Genomic DNA, 7,500 nt, shown 5'->3' with positions numbered 1-7,500 from the left:
CTCTCTCTTTCTCTCTCTCTCTCTCTCTCTCTATATATATATATATATATATATATATATATATTAATATATATATATAATATTATATATAATATATATAATATATATATGTATATATATATATATATTTATATATATATATATATATATATATATATATATATATAATTCCTATCTATCTATTTTTCTTTATATCTATCGGTTTATATATATGTGAATGGTCTATTTGTCAATCTATTTATCTATCTATTTTTGTAAATGAGTATACACGCCTATGGTATGATTGAAAGACCGCCTGCACAGAGGTTTCTTAGACAGCAATTTTGGTTAATGATAAAATGTCAAGGAATATTGCTTGAAACGAGTGAAACCCCTGAATTTGTGCCGTAGGTATCTCGTGGTTGTTGTTGTTGATATCATAATTGTGGTCGTGTTTTGAGATTGTTGTTGATGTTGCAATAGTTGTCGCGGTGGCCAAAATCTTATAATGGTGGAGTATTTGTGTGACCTAAAAGTGTTGTTAGTGCCGTTTAACTAGGAACGAGAAAAAGCCACTTGGCTAGCTACATGATGTGGTAAAAATAAGTGACAAAGTAAAAGATTGTATCTTTGAATTACAATAGGGTGCACAAAACTTATATATTACCACAAATAGCAATGCATTAACATTCGCTTGTGTTAAATAGCTCGGGTAATAAAACATTACATTGTATTTATTGTAACCAAGGCCTAATTCATAGAAGAATACTTAACTAAAGAATAATAATTTATATTATGGTCATATTGTGAAAAGGGCGAGGCGATGTGTATTTTACGATCGTCTGGTCTAACGTTTAACATTGAAAGCCATAACAAATATTCTGCGAATCAGCGAATCGTTGACTTGACATTTTATTGATTTTTAGAACAATGACATGTTTTGACTTGATGATGCCAGAACGAACAAAACAATGTTATTATTTTAACCGACATCTTCTTCTTCTTCTTCTTCGTTCCTCTGATGGACATCTATGGCTGCAGTCCGATATCTGCTATGAAGTCTGTGGTCCGCTTTAGGTCCTCAGCCTCACCATAGAGCTTTGTGTTGAGTGTTGTAGGGGTGACCCAGTGGTTCGAACGTTGCACGTTGTATAATGGGCAATCCATAAGCACATGTAAAGTGGTTTCATGGTCGGTTCCACATGGGCAATAAGGGGTTGTTCCAATACCTAGCTTTGTAAACATATGTCCTCTTAGTCTATTGTGTCCTGTTCGGAGGCGGAATAGAGTGACTTGGCTACTTCGCTGAATGGCATGGATTGGATCCTGCTTGTTGTGTTCTAGGTGTGTGTCATTCCTTTCTTTGTCTATTTTTAGCTTTATTATTTTCTTTTGCTGATGGTAAGTGATTGACGACTTCGGTTGTTCCTTCTGGGCTCCTTCTTTGGCCAGTTGATCGGCAATTTCATTTCCATATATACCTACATGACTTGGAATCCACTGCAGCACAATTTTTCCTGTTTTATCAGATAAGCCCTCAAGGGCCTCCACAGTGTGTGCGGCTTCAGAGTCCTGGTAATTTTCAATAGACCGGAGAGCATCATCAGAGTCTGTCAAGTAAACCACATTTTTCCCGTATATTCTGTGATCTCTGGATAGTAACCGACATCTAAAATAGAAGTAGCAGAAAATCCAGTCAAACTATATTTAGACACTTGGGGGAACACGCGTGCTTTTTATAGCCACACTCTACGCGGCAAACGCTGAGCGAGGCATTTGATTGGCTGAATTTCTTTTATCGATCGGCATTCCATCAACTGTGTCAGCTGTGTGGGAGAGCTCCGCTGATCAGTTGTGTATGTGTTGTAGTAGTAGCAGTGTTTACGCCTGGCATCTGTTAGGATTTTATCCTACCTCAGCTTCTTTTGTTTGATACTTTGTGTTCTTTTCCATTTTGTGCGAGTTTTTACGATATCCATTTATTCTTGATTTTTCTTTGTTACTGTAATGGACAGTAGTTCCCACACTTTACAGAAACACGCATTATTTTTTCATCGTGATTAGTAATGAATGAGGCGATTCGTGTAACGCCTACCTGTTCAAGCTCTGCATCACCTGAAGACGGTAGAAAGTACGAATTTGTGACATCAGCAGATGATGTGCTTTGTGTGAGCGAAGTGGTTACCGTTACCCACCTATTTTCTTAGCTGGTGTTCAATTGCGTCATTTTTATTTCATCCGGATTAATTTTTCGGTGTAATAGGTGGAATCATTTTCTGTTGAGAAAAAAATAAATAACCCTGGATCTTCTGGGCTTTTTTTCAGAAGTTATCTAGTGTGTATGTTTCATCTTATAACACTGACCAGGAGTCAGCTTGCCTTTCACAACCAAGAAAACAATGGATACCACCACAATAAATGTGTTCCCGTTATTCGTTATTAATATGATTATTCATAGCAGGATTTACATACCAGGATAACAGTGTTTTGAATAAATAAGTATAGCCACGATATAAGCTTTTTTTTTAAAAAGGTAAGTTCTATATAATTCAAGTTAAAGTAAGACCTGCCTTTTATTTTTATTATAATCTCTTATTTTACGTGTTTCACCCGAGATAAACAAACCTTTGATGTAGGAATGATCAACATTAAGCAATGAAGCGACATGCTCGTCGAGTTTGATTAGTGAAAACAACACACATCAATTCCTACCATTTACAAAACGTGTGTTTACCTAATTGTAATTCCATCAATTTGTAACTTTTTGCCATACATAATTTGATAATTTGATGAGGACAAATTAAGGTGTAATAATACCTTTTAATTCATATAATTTGATGATAATCAATAATTACCCCTCCGGCTTACAAAATAAAATGTGACGTCAATCGCAATTTATCTAAATCTTTACAATTAAGGGAATACCAGCGATGGATTATTCGCCCCGCAAGCAAAGGTTTCAATATCGATCCCAGTTGCAGTCGAGGTTTTTCTGACACCCATCCCCACCCCTATCAACCCAGTAGTGATATGATAACTTGGTCTGTCATATTCTGCGAAAAAGTACCTCGCGATAGATAAAAGCGTCCTATCCAAAGGGTAGCAAGGAATTACTCATGTCCGTTAAACGTAATAGAAGTAGGTTTAAAATCCACAAAGGCCTTTTTGCTCGGATGGAGTATGATACAAGTCACAATTTAGATTTTATTTTATTTTTATTTTTTTTTCTAAACTTCATTTTTAAATAAATGATTTGTTTACATTTTGATTGTCTGTCATCGTAACCCTTACCATCATCATCATCATCATCATCATCATCATCACCATCATCATCATCACCATCAACATTAAAACTTTTATCAAATCGTATGCGATATATATTGTAGTATATTTTTAGGCCTTTGATTGTAAAAGTACGTTTACGCGATATAGATTAACCACCATTGTCACCACCACTACCATCACCATTATCATCATCATCATCGCTTTACAATTTAGATATCTCATCTTCACTTCAAACCTATTTTACTGTCAGTATCAGTGAATTCATTTTTACAAGTAAAATACCACGTTTTATATCAATATATCTCATCTATTCCGACCGTTCTTTCGCCATCCATGCTCTATGCTACATCCAATGTATTATATAAGATATTTCTATATTATATAATCATAATGGATAGATAGTTCGAAGATGACGTCACTCAGGTCTTTGTTATTGTTTTTGCCATCCGCGTTTATGAGTAAAGCTCACTGAACTGTATTAACCCGACTATAAACGTTCATGGATACACACAGCTTTGTATACTTCCGGATGGCAATGTTATGAGCTTCTTAGCCAAGCGCATACTATCTATACCAATTATATGGTGATCAGACCTAAACCTAAAGAGTTGTGCTGGTGTCACTGAATGTTGTCATGTTCAAGCAAAAAACATTTTTTAAAAATAAATTTGAAAAATAATTTTAAAAGTTAAAATGAATTCAACAGTGCAGCAGTAAGGTAGTAAGTCCCAATAACTTGAAATGCGTAATTTTAAGGGAATTATTAGCTTTGAATACGGAGCATATCGAAGATAAGTCACTCTTTGGTTGGTTTCATAGATTTGACTAGAGTGTCACAAAATGTTGTCATGGGCAAGCACCATTTTTTTTTAAAATTACGTAGTTAAAACGAATTCACCAGTGTATCAGTAAGGTAGTGTGTCCCAATAACATAAAATGCGTAATTTTAAGGGAATAAATAGTCTTGTATATGGAGCATATGGTTGATTTCATAGATTTTGACTAGAGCAGTTTTCCACCCGGACTCATTTTAACCCAAGGTTAAGACCGTATTGACTTTCATTTTCTACAAACCACTGGCCTTTCCTTCAATTTTTAATGGATTTGTTTATGAAAACAAGGAAAAAAACTATGATTACGATATAGGAGGAAAAGCCATATCGCGAGCTGAGAAATTTGGATGGCCTGATTTTGTAGTGTTATTAACGACATCAATAGAGGATACTCTCTTAGTAGACACGGGGCACTATCACACACTGGTTAATAACATTATGTGGTTCTATCCTTGTGTAGAGAATGAAATCCTCAATATTTCAAAGATACAGTACATTGTTATTTGATAGTTGGCCCAGTAATTAGCCAACCCTGAATACACACTTTAGCTTCTTTAACTAGTGACACACGTTAAAGGCACGTTAATACGAGTCTCAATAATAAATGGCCGTTGTTTGTGTTCACGTAATACATACAACGCCTTGTTCGCGTCATAATCTATTTTTGTTGTATCTTCGTCTTATCACGCTTGAGTGCAACTGGCAATTGAGATAATAATTGTCATTACCTAGTTTTATGATTCCATGTCAATATACCTTCAATGTTAAACACCATGTATAGCATAGTCTTTATTATAATGCAATAATATTTTTAAGTCAGTGTGAAGACTATAACTATGGCTTCAACGATAAGGAACGTCGTGGGTTTTTGTTGTTATTTTTGTTTTTGTTTGTTTCGTTTTGTTTTTGTTTTTGTTAAAAATGTAACATCAAAAGTTGTGACAGGCAGAGCAAGAACAATTGAAATGAGCGCTTTTATAATATGCGTACCGTCAACCGGGGTTACTTAGGTCATCCGGGGTTACTTAGTTTTAAAAAGTTAAAATCATGAGTGCTTATTAGATCTCTTGGGTTCTAATTATTCAAAAGATAAAAACTACATATAATTTATCTTTTAAAATAAGCAATCTTGTTTTTAGTAAGTGGCCTAAGTTACCCCGGGTGGCCTAAGTAGCCCCAGTTGACGGTACCATATAGATATGTGTAGGTAATGTTAATGTTTATAAAGTCTGTCTTGAAATGTGTTGAAAACTGATCGCCTCTTTAGTCGCAGGCATGTTAACAAACAAGAGACAGCAAGTCGAATGGAACATAACCACGTCCCTCGGACAGTCGTCCGAATGTAAACAAATGGCAATTAACCAGTCAATTTTTGACCAATCAAAACATGAAATTTATGACACACATTCACACGTGCTCGGACAAACATATTTGGTTGTTTATAAACAATAAAGTGAATGAATTCGATCTTTGCTGATCATTGTTATTGTCTTCATGTCGCCAAATGGATGATTAGTTACCACACGATTTTCTAGATCATGTTATAAACGTAAGTTTACACACGGATTTCTGTGTTAGTTTTATTCATCAAGCGGAAGAACAGTGGGTTTACACTATGACGACTGTCCGAAAGGCGTGGTTATCTAAGTAAGGATGAACTTTATGATTGAGCTTTTATAAAGCGCTTAACACGTAGCGTTACATGACGCTTGTTAGGCGAAATTACTTTTTTTTTCGGACAGAGACAACGCTGTTAACGACCAGGTACTCATTTTACACCTGAGTACGGTGGGATAATGTGAGTAAAGAACCTTTTCTAAGGACTCAACTATGCGCCGAGCGAGGCTCGAACCCAGGACCTTCCGATCTGAAAGCGAGTGTCATACCACTAGACCATATAGCAGCACATAGTGTCTATTATTTAGTACTAAACTAAGCAAACAACACGGTATTACTCTCTATGGTATGCATGGAATATGCTCATTAGTACAACACGCCTGGCCAATCGTCATCATCATCATCATTGCCTTTTTCACCCTGGGTCAGGGTATAGGCCACAGACAAACAAGTTTCCATCCTTCTCTATCCTGAGCTAACTTTTTTTTTTATCTCGTTCCATGTCTTATCACTTCTCTGTATATCAGCTTCTTTAATTCGTCTCCATGTTCCTCGTGGCCTTCCCCTTGATCTTCTGCCTTGAGGGTTCCAGTCCTATGGTGCAGTCATTCTTTCTAAGGGTGTGTCCAATCCACCTCCATCGTCTTCTTCCTATGACCTATCGTACCATCACGAACATAATAAATATGTGTCACCTTTATCTTTTATAATACTCTTCAACAGTCGTAACGTCACTTCCTTCCTAATGACGCATGGTAACCTAGTAACACTGGCTCTAAACTATCGGAACAATGGCGGACGCCCGTGTGAAATATTTCCCCGGCGAGCATAAAAGCGTTTTCAGAGGGAAAAAAACATAAATTTGATCATGTTTTGACTTTTACACATTCTGATCACAAGGCATATGAAAAGTCCTAACCAGCATGAAGAATGAAAAGTAATTATTTTCTTTGTTTAGAACCAAGATGGCCGCCGTTGTCGGGCGGCGTGACATCAGACTACTGAATCCAATTTGATTGAGAGAGTCGTGTGAGAACGAAGCTAACAACTCTAGCTATAAAAGAAAAATAATAAAGAGCAGAGTTATGTCAATTTCTTTTTCTCTATTGTTTGTACACAACTGGCTAGAGTTATTTGTTATTTGTTCGAGCAGGCTTGAGGGTGTGTCGCAAATCCCGCATTTTGATTGGTCAAACATTTACTGGTTAATGTATTACGTCATAGGTATTCTATTCGTCTAATTTTGGCGACCCTTAATTAAGTAAATAAACAAATATGGCGATCAATTTAAAATGCGTCGATTACGCATAGATAGAATGAAATTAACGTCACTGAGTCTTTCTTATTGTTTTTTTTTTTGTTTTTGATTTGTTTTTGATTTGTTTTTGTTTTGTTTTGTTTTGTTTTGTTTTGTTTTGTTTTTTTTTGTTTTTTTTTTTTGTTTTTTTTGGTTTTTTTTTGTTGTTTGTTGTTTTTTTTTTTTTTTTTTTTTGTTTTTTTTTTTTGTTTTGTTTTGTTTTTTTTTTTTTTTTTTTTTTTTTTTTTTTTTTTTTTTTTTTTTTTTTTTTTTTTTTTTTTTGGGGGGGGGGGGAGGTTGCCATCCATGTTTATGAGTAATTCTCACTAAGCTGTATTAACCAGACTTTAAACGTTCTTGGTTACACATAGTTTTATTTGTTCTTTCCGTTATATTTCCGGATGGCAATGTTGTGAGTTTCTTAGCCAAGCGCACAGCACCTATTAAGACTCAAGCGATAAACCAAATGACAGTATTTTCATTTCACAC

At 35.4% G+C, this 7,500-nt stretch overlaps 1 protein-coding gene across 2 annotated transcripts in view; it reads left to right on the top strand.

Moving 5' to 3' along the window:
- The window catches only part of LOC144958477 (uncharacterized), an 85,324-nt gene that overhangs the window by 43,232 nt on the left and 34,592 nt on the right, over positions 1-7,500 (top strand). Inside the window, exon 1 of one of the 2 annotated variants that reach the window (XM_078890454.1) lies at positions 1,834-2,512. The exons of the other annotated variant lie outside the window; for it this stretch is intronic. The gene's annotated coding sequence lies outside the window, so the exon portion shown is untranslated. Of the gene's footprint in view, positions 1-1,833; positions 2,513-7,500 lie in introns of those variants that run through there. 2 annotated transcript variants of the gene reach the window in all.

The sequence above is a fragment of the Berghia stephanieae genome, chromosome 13 (genome assembly GCF_034508935.2).
Source record: "Berghia stephanieae isolate SIO BIC M18660-M18661 chromosome 13, UCSD_Bste_1.3, whole genome shotgun sequence".
NCBI classification, from domain to species: Eukaryota; Metazoa; Mollusca; class Gastropoda; order Nudibranchia; family Aeolidiidae; genus Berghia; species Berghia stephanieae.
This window is presented reverse-complemented; position numbering and strand designations above follow the sequence as displayed.